The sequence below is a fragment of the Onychomys torridus genome, chromosome 9 (genome assembly GCF_903995425.1).
Source record: "Onychomys torridus chromosome 9, mOncTor1.1, whole genome shotgun sequence".
Taxonomy (NCBI): domain Eukaryota; kingdom Metazoa; phylum Chordata; class Mammalia; order Rodentia; family Cricetidae; genus Onychomys; species Onychomys torridus.
This window is the reverse complement of record NC_050451.1, coordinates 81,188,938-81,204,323: the sequence shown is the minus strand read 5'-3', so window position 1 is coordinate 81,204,323 and position 15,386 is coordinate 81,188,938.

Below are 15,386 nucleotides of genomic sequence, written 5' to 3'. Positions count from 1 at the left end.
TGGGTTTCATCTTGTGCAGAGAGTTTTTAAATCTAATCATGAAGTGGTTGTATGTTCTGATAATATTCCTACTAGTGCCATAATTATACCAGCAGGCAGATTTTCTTCTCAACCACTTCAATGGACTATTTTTAATATCTAGAATCAGGGATTCCCACTGCTTTTTTTTCTCCCTCTCTTGTGGTGGTATTGTGTTCTCCAAAATATTGTGTGTTACCCAAAATAAACTTATCTGGGGTCAGAGAACAGGATGGCCACAATATTAAACATGAGGATAGGCAGTGGTAGCACACGCCTTTAATCCCAGCACTAAGGAGGCAGAGCCAGGCAGATCTCTCTGAGTTCAAGGCCACATTAGAAAGAGCCAGGCATGGTGACACATGCTTTTAATCCCAGGGAGTAGGCAGAAACAGAATGATATATAAGGCTTGAAAACCAGGCACCAGAGATAGTTAAGCATTTGGCTGGTTAAGCTTTCAGGCTTTTGAGCAGCAGATCAGCTGAGAGCCATTGGGATGAGGACACAAAAGTTTGCAGTCTAAGGAAACAGGATTAGCTGAGGAACTGGAGAGGTGAGGCAGCTGTGGCTTGTTTTGCTTCTCTGATCTTCTACCATTCACCCCAATACCTGGCCTCAGGTTTGTTCTTATTAATAAGACCTGTTAAGATTTATGCTACACTCTCTTTCTCTTAATTTCTTTCTCATTCCTCCCTATTTTCCCTCCTTCCAACCATTATTTCTTCTTTTCTTAATTTTTTCTTCTCTTTTTTCTTTTATTCTCTTTTAAAATTTTCACATCAGTAGCATACAGAAGGCAATGCGATCTGTTTATGTTTTGAAAATTTACGTAGGCTTATGATAGCTCCAGGTTTTGAATGTACATCAGTATAGATGTTTGGGAAGAGCAGAGTAGATAAATAGATCTTTAAATAGAAATTTTATATAAATTAATAAAAACATTGTTTCCATAAGACTTGTAAAATTGCATTTGTGTTTTTTACTAATATAATTTTGTAGCATGCTTGGAAGTTATTCCATGTGTGACAATAAAATAAGAATTTATTATTTAAAACATAATTTAGAATACTATTAAAGAAATTTACATTTTTGTTGATTGTCATGAAACAATTATTCTAAGAAAAGCAAGACATACAAGCTTGATTTTAATACAGCTCATAGAAGTAGTTATGACCCTAGACACCTCTTACACTGATTGGTAATTTATTTTCTTTTTTCAGTAATGTATAAAAGCAAAAGAAACAATTATAGTCATATGGAAATGTGTTGGATTTTTAAGTTGATTGATTGATTGAATGATTGTGTGTGTGTGTGTGTGTGTGTGTGTGTGTGTGTGTGTGTACATGTGCTGTGCACTTCCAAGTCCTTAACTTGAGAACCATTGAACCCTTTTCTTTGTGTGCATGCAGATGTAATAACCAGCATGTGGAAGTCAAAAGACAACCTGGGGTATTGTTTTCATCTTTTACCTTATGTGAGAGAAAGCCTGTGTGTTGTTTGATGTTCCTAGGCCAGGCTACCTGGGCCCTGAGTTTCACAGGAATATTGGGTTTACAGATGTGTGCAGCAGCATCTGGCTTCATGTCTAGCAAGTTCTTTAACCATGAAGGCCCCCTCTACTGGATTTTGAATGGAATTTGAGATTCATTGTGCAATTGTTAAAGTGATATTTTAATTATAGTTTTATTAAAAGAAGTTCTTATTTGTAGTACATTGTAAAAATACATGGGAAGAATATTTGTATTTTATACTTTTAGTAATCTTCCAAAAATAAAAAAAAAAACTAATGAAAATGAGAATTCACACACACACACACACACACACACACACACACACACACACACACACCAGAAAGACAAATTGATAACAGAATTTGAATGTTGGCGATGCCATAATAATGTCTACTTGGAGAAGTGAAATGAAGTAGAAAAAAGAAATAAAATATTTTTCAGACAATAGACTGTGTGACTTACAAAAATATATGCAGTAAATAAATTATAGACTGCTAGAGGAAAACTAATAATTTATTATTTTTCTTTAGTTTTCAAAGTTCCAGATATTGAACAAATGTATCTGAGGACAAATAACATGATTCTGAATTATTAACTAAAAGCTGAAAATGTACAATGTGATTGAGTTTTGGGAAATTAATTTTAACTATTTCAGGGGATGGGAACTCATTCAGACAGATGGTCACAGAGTCTGAGCAGTGAGTGAGAGCTGAAGAATGATGAAATGGAAGAGATAGTCTGACCCAGGAAACAGCATCGCAATTACTTATCCATTACCAAGTGGTCAGCCCTGTAAATACACAAACCAATAACATTAGAAAGACTGAGATGTGTATACAGGGATCAAGATATGTACATGCAACAACAGTCAATATAAAAAGAGGTCGTGAATTTGAAAGACAGATAGGAGGCACATATGGGATGGTTTTTAGGAGGGGAAGGGAAGGCACAAATTTTGTGATTATATTACAGACTCAACAAAAGAAGAACTAATGGTGTAAAGAAAAAAAGAACAGTTATAATTCCAACACTTGAGAGATAGCTGCAGGCAGATCTCTGTAATTTGTAGTCCAGCCTGGTATACTTAGAGAGTTCCAAGTCAGCTAAGAATACATAGTCAGATCTTGTCTCAAATAAATACTAAGTACATAAATAAGTCGACAAATTTTTAAAAGTTAAAAAAAAAAAAAAACTAAAGCAAAACCCCAAAAAAAGCAACCAACAAAAAAGTATTGTCAATAATTTATTGGATATCTTTGAGATATTTAAGTTAATTCTTTGTTAATTACACAGTTAATTACATAGTAAAATGTGTTTACTTTAAGTGATATTCTACTACAACTCAGAAGAGACTGTGGAAGCAAACTAGTCTATGTCCTACTCATGGACCTCATCCAGGGTGGGCTTATAGGTATTGATGTTTTTAGTCAATTTCAATAATAACAAAAGTTTAGGAAATGCAAAATGTATAAATTAATTATTGGACAAAAGAATTATGTTGACATTATAATGGTGATTTTGAAATGTAATGTATATTAAATATTTACAATGAAACAAAATTCTGGGACAATTTTGTATTTTGTCTTTAAATCCTTTTTTGTTTGATTGTTTCTGAGAGGAGGTTCTAAAAATATTATACCTTATTAAAGACTAATAAAAACATAAATTTAAAAGCTTATTTGGCATTCTAAAAAATAAACAATCATTATACCTTTATGAGTTTAAAGAATTTACCATAATATTAATTCTCCACTACATATTCTGTTTGATTAATATTTCTTTTTAATGAGATACAATAATATAATCTATTAGTTAAAATATTTCTGATTAACAGGAATGAAAACTTTTAAATTTATTAATTTTGGAATTGATTTTATTACAACAAAATAAATTTGGTTGAATATTCATAATTTTAAATGAAAAAGTCATTAATATTTTGCATTTCCGAATCTTCTGAGGTCAAAGTATCAGGTTTTAGTCTCCTAGAGAGATCTGAAGAGGGAATATGCCTCCTAGTGTAAAGTTGGGGTAATTTCAACTCACATTACTGGGTTGTGTGGAGTATCATTTCCATAAAAGGTCTAAAAATGTAGGAGCATTCAAGATCATTTTGTGTAATATTTTAGGGAAGTGAAATGTTCTTCATATTTTTTTGTTTAAAATAACTTGAGTCTGCTTAAAGTGAAAGATAGTTATAATTCAGTATCTATTAAAAATAAACAGCATATGGATCTAAGTAGCTAATATGAAGGTAAATTTCACATCTTAACCCTAACATAACTATTCATCACAAGAGTAAAGGGAATCACTAAAATTTTTATAAAATAAAACTAGTACATTTGACTTCATCTGTATGTGCATGCATTTATAACAAGGATTAATGAATTAGATTATGCAAAGCTTTGAAACAACTATAAATATGGTAAGAAACTGCACTACTTTTCTAAAATATTTCACCCATGCTACTTTGACATGAATTTCTGCTAGTAGACTGTAGTAGATACGTACTGATGTCACTGGTAAACACAGATGTCCGTACTGTAATATATTGTCAGATAAAAATCATAAGGCACCAGAGGACTCAAGGACCCAGGCACCATATATGCCCACTAATGAATTTACTGAACAGAGAAGGAAAAACTGCTGAGGGAAATTGGTCCTTGAACCATTTCAGTAAGGTGAGATTAAGGGAGGTATTTTTCAAGAGGAGAATAATAACATCACAAGAGATCCCCAGAAACTACTTTAAGAATTGTCTACTACCTACCTTCAGGTCAGCATGTTCTGATGTTGCTGTGGAATATCCTATCAATTTACATCACTTTGCATTTCTAATCAATCTTATGATTAAAAATACAATACATACCAGATTGTCAGTTAAATTTGAATTTAGATTGCCAGTGAAATATTGGTGATGTTACTTATAATATATGAGACACACATCAGTGAAATTATCTGTTGTTTATCTGAAGTTCTCATTTAACTGTGCATCTGTATTTTAATAATGAAATTCACAATTCATACACACTTGTTTGTATGTAGAGAAAACAATTAGCCTTCCACCCTAGAAGTCCAGTTTGTAGATATATCCAACATACTAAACTATTTGATCTACCATAGAAACCTGACTATTGTGTTTTCTTATTGAAAACATAATTTAATTGTTTAAAAGTCTTTTATACATTATGTTTTAGAATTTTTATGAATTCATTGGATTTATATACTATGTTTTCCTTTCAGGTTTAAATCTAAAACTGATAAGATCTAACAATGCACAAAGAACCATGTGTCAATCCATCAGAAGTTTAGAAGAGAAAAAGAAGGGGTCATGTCATTATGTTCCAATTTTTTGCCAAATGACAAGATAAATAGAATTATGAGTCTTTGCATCTTACACAGACAAACTAGATTTAAAAGTATAATTTAACATAAGTTGTCTAAGACTTACATATTTTTAGTTAAAAATGTTTTGGAAATGTAACATAGAAATGATTTAGTATTTCTGCAGGTTTGACCAAAGCATCTACAAATAGATTTAGAAGTACATTTGGATTAAATATCAGGCATATGAGTGACAAACTATAATAGACAAACCTAACTTTGAATTTGGATCTTTTATGATTTATTCCTACAAATTATCCTAAACTTCTTAATCTTTTGTATATCACACTAAAATGTCTTAAAATGCAGTTATGCAGAATGAAATATGCTGTACTGTGTGTGAATTTGTCATTTGATATCAGCAAATTAACTGCATGGTTAAAATAGACTAATAACAATTTCTTGTACAGTGTTCATTGGAAGTAATTTAAACCATGAGATGCCTGAAGTGTAGCTATTGGTTTTATTGATTTGTTTTCTGTTTTAACATGAACATGGCTGATCATTCGACTGAAAAACAAAAACAAAAACAAAACAACGCAAAACATTTTCCACTAAGAATACCACAAGAAGATTTGAAAAGCTCTTAAATTTTTCCATGAATGAAAACTAAAATTGCTTCAGTCAACAAAGACAGTACATTATCTTCTGTGCATTATAAGATACAATCTTTGGCTAAGCACAGTATGCCAATTGTGAAATCATTCCGGGGACCAAAAATAGATGTTAAGATTCTACAAAGCAACAAGTCACAGGTTAGGAAAGGTGCTATTTTATCACAGGAGTGGTGCTTCGTTGGAATGCTTTCTCAAAGGCCTCATTTTATGGGAAATATATTTTTAAATTAAGTCAAAGTATGTCCTTATTCAAAAGAGGATGTTGAGTTCTGATATAAGCTGCTTAGGCAATAGCTGTGGAATATCCAACAGTAACTCTTCAGTAATCTCTCCTAAGTCAGAACTATTGTGTGCTGAAAGATTATCGTTTAAAGTAAGAAGTTCAGGTTTTTTGAGCCAGAAATACCAATACTCCACAGGCAGTAAAATCTCGACGTAGCAGTAAGTAGCATAATAAAAAAAAAAAAAAAAAAAGGAAGAGATATTGGTCTATATTCTATCAATTTTATGTCTTGCTAGCACAATCAGAAAGCTTTTTTGGTATTTTACTTCATTTAATGTACAGGAAGGGCATGGAGTGTGAATGAATTTTACCCAATGAGACCGAAGAACACGTGCTCCCGAGACAGGTGGATTGAGGTTGACAGAGGCGCTGCAATTTCCAGCTGTGCTGTGAGGTCTCCCACTACTTCCGTTGTCCACTCTGGCTCTTTAGCGAAGAATATGTGTTTCCTAGAGAGATGAGGTCAGGCCTATCAGTCATAATAGAAGGAAGCTGCAAGTGAGATCTGGCTGATGCAGAAAGCCATGGACGTTAGTAATACTGCTATTAAGCAAATAACTGCTAGCTCTCCTTACGGGTTCAGTGTCTGCTCTTCTAATCAAAACTGACTTGATAGACAGAGATGATTTAAATAAATGATGGAGGAAAGGCTTGTGGTGTATTCGAATGAACGAGAAATCAACAGTTTGCTAAATTTATAAATTAAGAATAATTTAGCTTGTTTGTACATTCTTATTTATGTCTTCTAAAAAAAGAACAAACTATAAGGGTTGGGAAACTACAAACTATCCATGATTAAAAGATAATTTAGCTGAAATTGAATAAAGCATTAAAAATTCAATTAGGTAGCTATTAAAATGAAAATGTATAAGGGAAGGGTCAATTTTCACCAGAGTTTTCAAAAATAGATGTCACACTATTGTCTTTTATGTTTATCTTCACATAATACAATTCATATGTTATTTACTTATATTACAGTAATAGATACTTGTGTCATAATAATTACAACCAAGGGTAAAATAAAATTATACAGAAATAACTATGAAATAAATCATTCACTTTGTATTACAAACCATTTTAGTTAGCAAAAGAAGAAATATTATATTCATAATAAGTTTATGTTATATTCCAAATATTATTTATGGCAAAGCTAAATTTTCTATTTTATTTGGAACACGTTTTCCAAATATCTCTGAAGTGCTTATTTACTTACTCCCAATTACCTGAAAACATTCAGTTCCTGGTTCTTTGGCAGAAAGCTTGGCTGCTACAATCTTGCTTTTTCTTGAATTATATGTGAGTATAGTGCTTCCTGATTTTCATGTGGGGATCACATGATACATTCACACTCTACAGTAAGCAGCACTACTCTGAGTTACTTAACACACCCCAAAATAGGGTTGCCATGGAAGGAAAAGGCATAAAGAATTAAGGAGAGCTGGAGAGATCTCCCAAGCAATACTGTTATAGTTCAAGATGGTATAATGTTTCTTTCTGTGTTTAGCACTGACAGGTATATTTTTCTTCCCTCCATAATTCAAGATGTTGATTTTGATGTATAAAACCTTTTAAATCTGTTTCCTGTCTGTTATAGAAGCTATTATTTCCTTTTTGTGTCCTATAGTGGAATAGAGGTCAAATGAACAGCAGCCTAAAGAGTCCCTGGGTTTGATTCTGGGCTTGAATGCTGCCTAGAGTGTCTCCTGCTTTTGAGAATTTTGACAGAACTATCTTCTATTAGCCTTTAGGGTGAGGTTCAAACTCTGTCCATTCCTTTTGCCTCTTGCCTAGCACTATTAGTTTGGGGAATTGGAGGTTTGAGTAAGTGATGTGACTTGCCCTCTCATTTCCAGCATCTGGCACAAAATGTTAACCATTCTATTGCTTCTCTGTGCTGGAAAGCAAAGCTGTTTTTTTGATATTAACTTGGTCTCTTTCTCCATTGATCTGAGAACATTCATATAAGTATGTCAAATGTTGGAATGAGTTATAATAACTATAGAAGTCTTAAATTTTAGGCTTTAAAAATATTTACACTGAATTAGTAATAGCAGATTATAGAAAAATACAATGAATTTAAATGCTAACACAATAACCAAATAATGTATTAACTTACAAAAAAAATCAATTATCACAGATATTTAACTTTTAGTTCCACAGAAATATTTTATTGTCAATCTTTCTTTTGTTTATTTCTTGTGTACATATAACTATATTGACTTAAAAAATCTATGCCATAAAATATAGATAATAACAAACTTTCAGTAATAAATTAACATTCCAAGAAAACATGTCTACTATTTATATTCACTTAAAATGCACTAAATATGAATACATCAATTTCAGTTTGTTTTTAAAAGCATTTTTTAATTCATTGGATTTTATTAAGCCTTTTCTCATCTATCTGTGGAAAAGATGATTGTATATAAAATGGGTGCTGACATGATAATAATGAGATAACTTGTGAAACAGTCAATGATCAACTCTACGACTCAAAGCTGTCTCGCTGATTTTATTGCCATCTAAATGTTCATACATTAAAAACTTTACTGTTCTACAAGTGCTAACAGTCTATTGGGCATGCGTTTAGATCTCAGGCTTAACTTCCTTTAGCCAATCAATCAATGAAATTCAGAGCCTAGTTAATTGGTGCTTCAAGAATAGAGAAATATAGATACGTATTTTATACAGTGCTTATATGGGATATAATTACTTAGAGTACCACAGAAATTAACAAGGACTTTGAGATTTACCATAAATTTATCTTTGCTACCAGCAGTTTTCGTTGAAAAGTCTCATGGTAGTTTAATGTCAAGGACTCTCTCCACTAATATGCCTGTAAGACAAGAAAATCAGAGGGCAATACATAATTTGTAACATTGTTCAAAACAATCCTCTTGCTTCAGTTTTCCAAACTCAGGGGTTGCAGGGGTACACCACCACATCTGGATCCTTTCAATGATTATGATATGTTATTTAATGTCACATTGAAGAGAATAAAATATTATAATTCAGGATGTTTCACCTAAGCTCTAATGTCAAGCCCTAATCATAATTCCTTTAAGAAAATGAAAAGGAAATTACTCAGTTAAATATAATCTCAGATAAACAATGCTTAATTTTTACATGGACCATGAATGACCTAAGACATATTTGTTCTAAACTGTTATTTATTGTTTATCTTAAATTGCAATTTAACAGAGCATCTTTCTTTATTGTACAATCTCATACCTGGTTGAAATATTAATTATTGAAAAAATAATGAATACAAGGACACCAGTGCTGCTGTATTTGGAAGTCTACATGTATCATGGAAGGAAGTGTACACATGCATTTTAAACTTATAGAAAACTTAAAAGTGTTGTGGTAACTCTGTATCTGCGGTAATGAGCTCTCACTGCTTCTCACTGTAGACCTTCTGAATTCTGTAGAACTTTAGTCAGGGTGAAGAAACTTGTTCCTCTGGAACCTTGCATCTGAAAGACCTTTGATAGATGCAAGGTATGCATGCAGGTAAAGAAACAAAGGAAGCCATTTGATTTCAACTTCATTGCCTCAAGCTGCATGTTAGATCCATCACATACTGGCATACTCTTGAGGGAATGAATTAATTCACTTGTTATGCAGAAAAAGAATTCAATTTATACAAGCAAGCTCAGCCAATGAGGCTTTGAGTTAGAAAAGAAGGATTCCCTATACTGAGGATACAAATCTTCACAACCTAACCAAGAACTGCAGAAGTAAATCAGTAATCTTCCAAGACATGTAACATTCATTGTCTTGGCACCATCAACTCTATTAAGGGAATGTATGCAAAACATGTTTATTCATCTGACAAAACTGATGAACAAAATCTTTAAATAAATAATCAGAGTGCCAGTTTTGCTGAACAGTGTGTCGTTTGGACACTTCATTTACTATTTAGCTGAAGGCTATGTAGAATAAGAAGCAGCAGCCAAGTAGACACTAACTTTTAAATATAGATGAGGGCTTATTAGTAAGCATGCCGTTCAATATTTTTAAGAGCAACTTGTAAATTTATACATTGTTCCTTGCTATTTTTTTTCTTGTCATCTGTGACTTTCTTTTCAGAGCTCATATTCTTCATGGATATTATTTGATGCTATTATAGTACTATAAGAAATGCAATTGGGCAGGCCTTCTGGTACCACAAGAGATCACCAATATTAGTTCATGATTTTGTCATTAACACTAGTATGGATTTTTCTCACAGATCCTATGAATTATCACAGCATAGCAAATTATGGGTCACATTTGTTCTTAATTTAAAATAGAAAATTGTAGAGGTTGAAGAATGGCAAAGTATTCTTTAACAGTTTTCCGTGATTCAAATATTAAACTATTTTTCAGACCTCAATACTGGACATTACTATTCATTCCATATGTCATCATGTCATATAACTGTAACTTTTGGGACCTTTAAAAGGAACTAGTACATCTATGGGAAAATGTGCCATGGAAAATAATACAGTTGTTGATCCCATCAATAGACATTTTTTTTTTATAAAAAATGTTGTAGAAATATATTTGAAATGCTCATAGTGGATAGATTTCCATTGAAAACTATTTAACACTTACATTATTTTCTTTATATTTTAAGTTTATATTAGTATGTCATTAAATGAAATGTCCCCTAATGACATTTAAGATACATTAATGCCTATACAGTTCCTTTAACCCCTGACAAAATTATGAGTCGTTCATCTGCTCATTAACACTTTTGTAAGCTTTATAATAAATAGGAATAAATGTACAATTTATAATATGCAATCTTACATTCAAAGAAGGTAGATATTAGCTTTTATATATAGTTAGTAAAGCACTAATTTAGTTCGAATAAAAATTCTTTGTTCAATTATCATAGAGAGGTAATAGAAAGATATACACACTAGTAACAATTTATCCAGCAATCTACACATTTCACTAATTTTTTAGAATTTCCATCATATAAATAATGTGAGAATTATGGAATATCTTATTCTCAGTCTACTAAAAAGAATGTATTTTAGCCTGAAACAACATTTTTCTTGCTGAAGCTTACTGAAAAACAGCTAAGACGCAAAGAGAGATGCTGACAGGGGAAGGAGCCCAGGAGGAATGGACAGAGGCAAGGATTCTGCAAGTGAGGACCAGGCCGGCTTGATGGTTCACTTTGAGATGCTAGATATTAGAAGGCACATTTACCTTTTAAAATATGGATGACAAAAGATTGAATTCATAAGCAGAAATCAAAACCTCTGATAATCATGGAGGGAAACATTGCAGCTATGACTTCTAATGGGGATTTTTACTAGACAAATGCCAGCAGAATAATAAACTCCATATAAATTGTAGCATTCCCTGGACTTACTTAAAATTTTAATTTAATACTAAAACAATGGTGAAAAATAAAAAAAAAAATCATGTTTACAAAAAATTAGAAAATTATCTCTCCAATCCCAGCTTTGTTTCTTTAATCATTTATTTCTATACATGATTGTCTTGAAATCACAGAAAGTTACATATAAAAACTTATGAGACTGACTAAACTAATATTCCCACCCATAGTTAACAAAATACAAAGTGAACAAAAGGTATGGAACTATAACTCAGATGCTTGCCCATTTACAATGTAATTACTAGTTATATTAAGTTCAAATGCTGTCAAAAAGCCATTCAGTACATACACCCTGTATATTGAACACAAATGCAGGACCTGGCCCACACTGAAGATGCTCAGTCACTTTCATTATTCATCAGGTATAGAACATCATCTCATATAAAGTCTTTTTTTTTATTATGCACTATAAAAAACCTCATTCAGAATGTTAAAAAGCAATTTGTTGGGAATATTTAATAGTCCCAATACTCAAATTCTCACATAGTAGTTAAAACACAGTAGTGAAAACTTACTCAAAATGTTAAAAAAAGGTTTAATTATACACTTGTTTGAAAACCATGTTAGTTTATATTTTTCTGTCTTCTTTTAAGAATAAAAATAGTCATTAGAAATAATAGCAGAAGGATAAAATATGTTTTTCCTCTTTCTAGAATGCATGATTAAATACCAGACAACATCTACTGCTCAACAATTATCCAGTAGATCCAAAGGCGTAAAATGATGTGCACTTAATTGTCTCATCATGTATTCTGAAGTCCAGACTCTGATCATGAGTTTTAAATTTTATGCTAAGATTATGAAAGTGAAATACTTTGGAAACTTTGCAAGGTATTTTTAATAGGTTACTCTTGTTCTTCCAATTTAATAAATTTATTCAACGTAGGATGGAGAAGCTGTTTAGTTTCATTTTGAGAATGCTGGTTCCTTTTAGCCTCCCCACACTGTGTTAATTTTATTATATGTGCATTGGTGCTTTGCCCAGGTGGATGTCTCTGTATCATATGCACTCATTCCTTGCAGGGCCCAGAAGAGGGCAATGGATCCCTTGAACCTCGAATTATAGATGATTGGGTGCCAACTTTTTGGGGCTAAGAAACAAACCTGGGTGGTACAGAACAGCAGCTGGTACTTTTAAATACTGAGTATTCTTTCCAGACAATCCTTTGTGTTTTTACAATTTTTCATGCTTACTAAAATCTTATGGATGACAGAAAAGGAAATGCCAACAATACAGGGTCTCAAGTGGATGGATAATATATTTGAAGTAACTTTAAGCATTGAAATATAATGTCTTACTTACGTAAAGAGGCTTATTGTTACACAAGGAATCCATCAGAAATTATTCATTAACTACATTTTAGAAAAAAGTATATAAAAGGCAAAACCAAACACACAAAATTGAAATATGCTATTCTGTTTTGAGAAATTCTCTTAGCTGGTAGATACTATCTAACTTGAGAGGTTTCACATTAAAATGATAATGCCAAGTAGACAAACCATTAATTAGAGCTTCAGAATGGATCAGCAATCTGATGAACGTAGCCAACCTGAACTGGGTATCTGAGTTCTACACAGTGAAGGCGAGAAACAACTCCAGTAAATTGATGTCATACATTTAATTAGTTTCAGGAAGGAAACCTAGATGTAAATACAAATCACTGATATCCCAATCATTAGCTTTTCATATCTAAAATAATCTCTACAATTAACCACTAAGTGATATCCTCAATTGTCATGGTGTTAAATATTCTCATAGATGTATTTCAAATATTTTATTTTCTTAAGTTATCAAATTCCATTTAAAATGCATTATATCTATAACAAAAGAAAATAATGTAGCCTTTCTTCCAGAGGGATGCTATATATGATAATTCTTTTGGATGGTTTATGTGTTTCAATATAACATATATGTGGAAAGCTACTAAAATGTCTACTAATTGAAAACCAGATATGGATATTTTAGTGTGTTATAATTACCTATAAATTGAATGTTTGTAAATATTGAAAATTTAGTTTTTAAAAGAAGATAAGTTTTGAGGTACATGTAATGAGAAAGATAAATTGCATGCCTTGTGTTGTTCATGCAAAGTAGTCATTAAAACATGGAGAGCTTAAGGGAAGCTAGCTTTTGCCTATTTCTATGCTACTATGATTAGCAATGCCTCTCCTTTAGAGCAATTCTGTAGATTGAATGCACGAATCAAAACTACTTCAGTTACCAATGTAAGGTAAATAAATACAAGTCCAAATATATGAGCTCATTCTCCAATGGCCCTGATGAAGTTCCTATGAAGCATTTATATAAGATCTGGTAATTTTCTTTTTTTCCTAACACATATTTTAAATTTAGGAATAGACCTCTAGTTGTTTAATCTTCATTAAAGTGCCATGTGCTAAACAAATTTAAGCAAGCACAAAATTTTGCATGTTTAGATTAATTAAATCATTAAGTCAGGAGTTGCTGTGTTGCAAATACCCATTTGGCCTGGTTGAATTTATTATCTAATATCTGTGGGCACTGATTAGCAGTTTTGCTCATTATTAAACTGAACTTGTTGCATAAATCAAGGCCCTAAAACATTACTTAATGTGGTTGTTCCCTGAGCCATTTTTAACCTTTCTGGCTCAAACATTTCACTTACTTTTAAAAGGATAAATATGTATTAATTTACTAAGCATAAGCTTGAATATAAGCCATCATATTTGAGCAAATTTTCTCTCAGCTTTGAATTTTATTTCTTCACATGGTCTACATTTAGTTTTACACTTAGCATATATTTACCTATCAACTTCTGAATAGGCAAGATTAGCAACAAAATTAAACAAAAATTAAAACTATGTATACTTCTGATACCAGATTTACAAGGGATATTTATGGAAAAAAAGAGCAGAAGAAAAATCCCGCTATTCATGAAAAGGAACGGATTACAAAGAAGTGTATTTGAGCATTGTACCAAGAAAATTTTAATTTTTTCTCTTAAAATCAGTTATTTGACACATTTTTTTTTCTGTTAGAGGCAACAATCCCCTCATGGAAATATTTTTGTCACATCATTAAAATATTTGATTCATTCTGAACGTTAATATGTTATATCTGAAATTATATATAGAAAAATACCAAATAACACATATCTAGCAATGTGTTGCAAAATAAATATATGGTATGTAGACTCCAAATTCACAAATGTTTGTGGATATGCCTGTATGCACACGTGCATTTCATTGATACATACACATTAATGCATACATGAACACACACCCAAAACAACTACCTAATTTTAATTGGTGGACTTATTTAGTTATTTATTTACTTATTTGTGTGTGTTGTATGTATTTGCAAGCACTTGTGTCTATGATATTGTACTCATATGTGGAAGAGAGAGGAGGTTGTCAGGGTCCTGATTTTATAATTACATTCTTAATCAATTATAATTTGTACATGTTAATTTTCCCAAAAGAAATTCTAATTATAGTTAAAATTAAGATATTTGTGTCATGTTTACACATCTCTTCCACACATCTTTTCCATCTACACAATTCTTCAGAGGACTGTATTTAGATCCTCTGGCCTCCTTGGTATGTATATCTCAGGGATTTGCCTTGAGTTATCAATTATGATCTAGAAAGTGTTTGTGTTGAGAATGTTGGTTCATTGGCTTATTTTTCTCTCACTCAATGTTACTATTGGTTATATATTCTGATTCTGACATTTGTGAATTCAGAAAATATTTGTTTTAATTCCAAACATCTAAATCACAGTATCTTGCTAAAAGATAGTCTCTGTAACTATTTCATAATTGTTGTCATTCAGAGTGTGTATATGTTGTGTGTCCACAAGGGAGGTATTGGTGAAATTATTAAGGCCACTCCACATAGTTAAAAGGGAGTTTTATTTTGTGGGGTAACTTGCAAATGAAGGGATAGGTTGCAGGGCCTGGGAAAGTGTGGTGCAGTTGGGCGGTGTTCTCTGGAGAACTCGGCTTGGTCTATGTCCAGGGTCCTGGAACCAAGAGAGACCTCTCCTCTTGATCCTGGGTTTTCAGCTTCCTCCCTCAGCCCCGCCTTGTGGGTGTGACCATTACTAAAGCCTCAATGGGGGTTGGAACTTCCAAGCCAAGGCTGGAATGGCTACCCACTACAGGTAGGAGCTTCTGTCCCTTCATGTAAGTGTGGA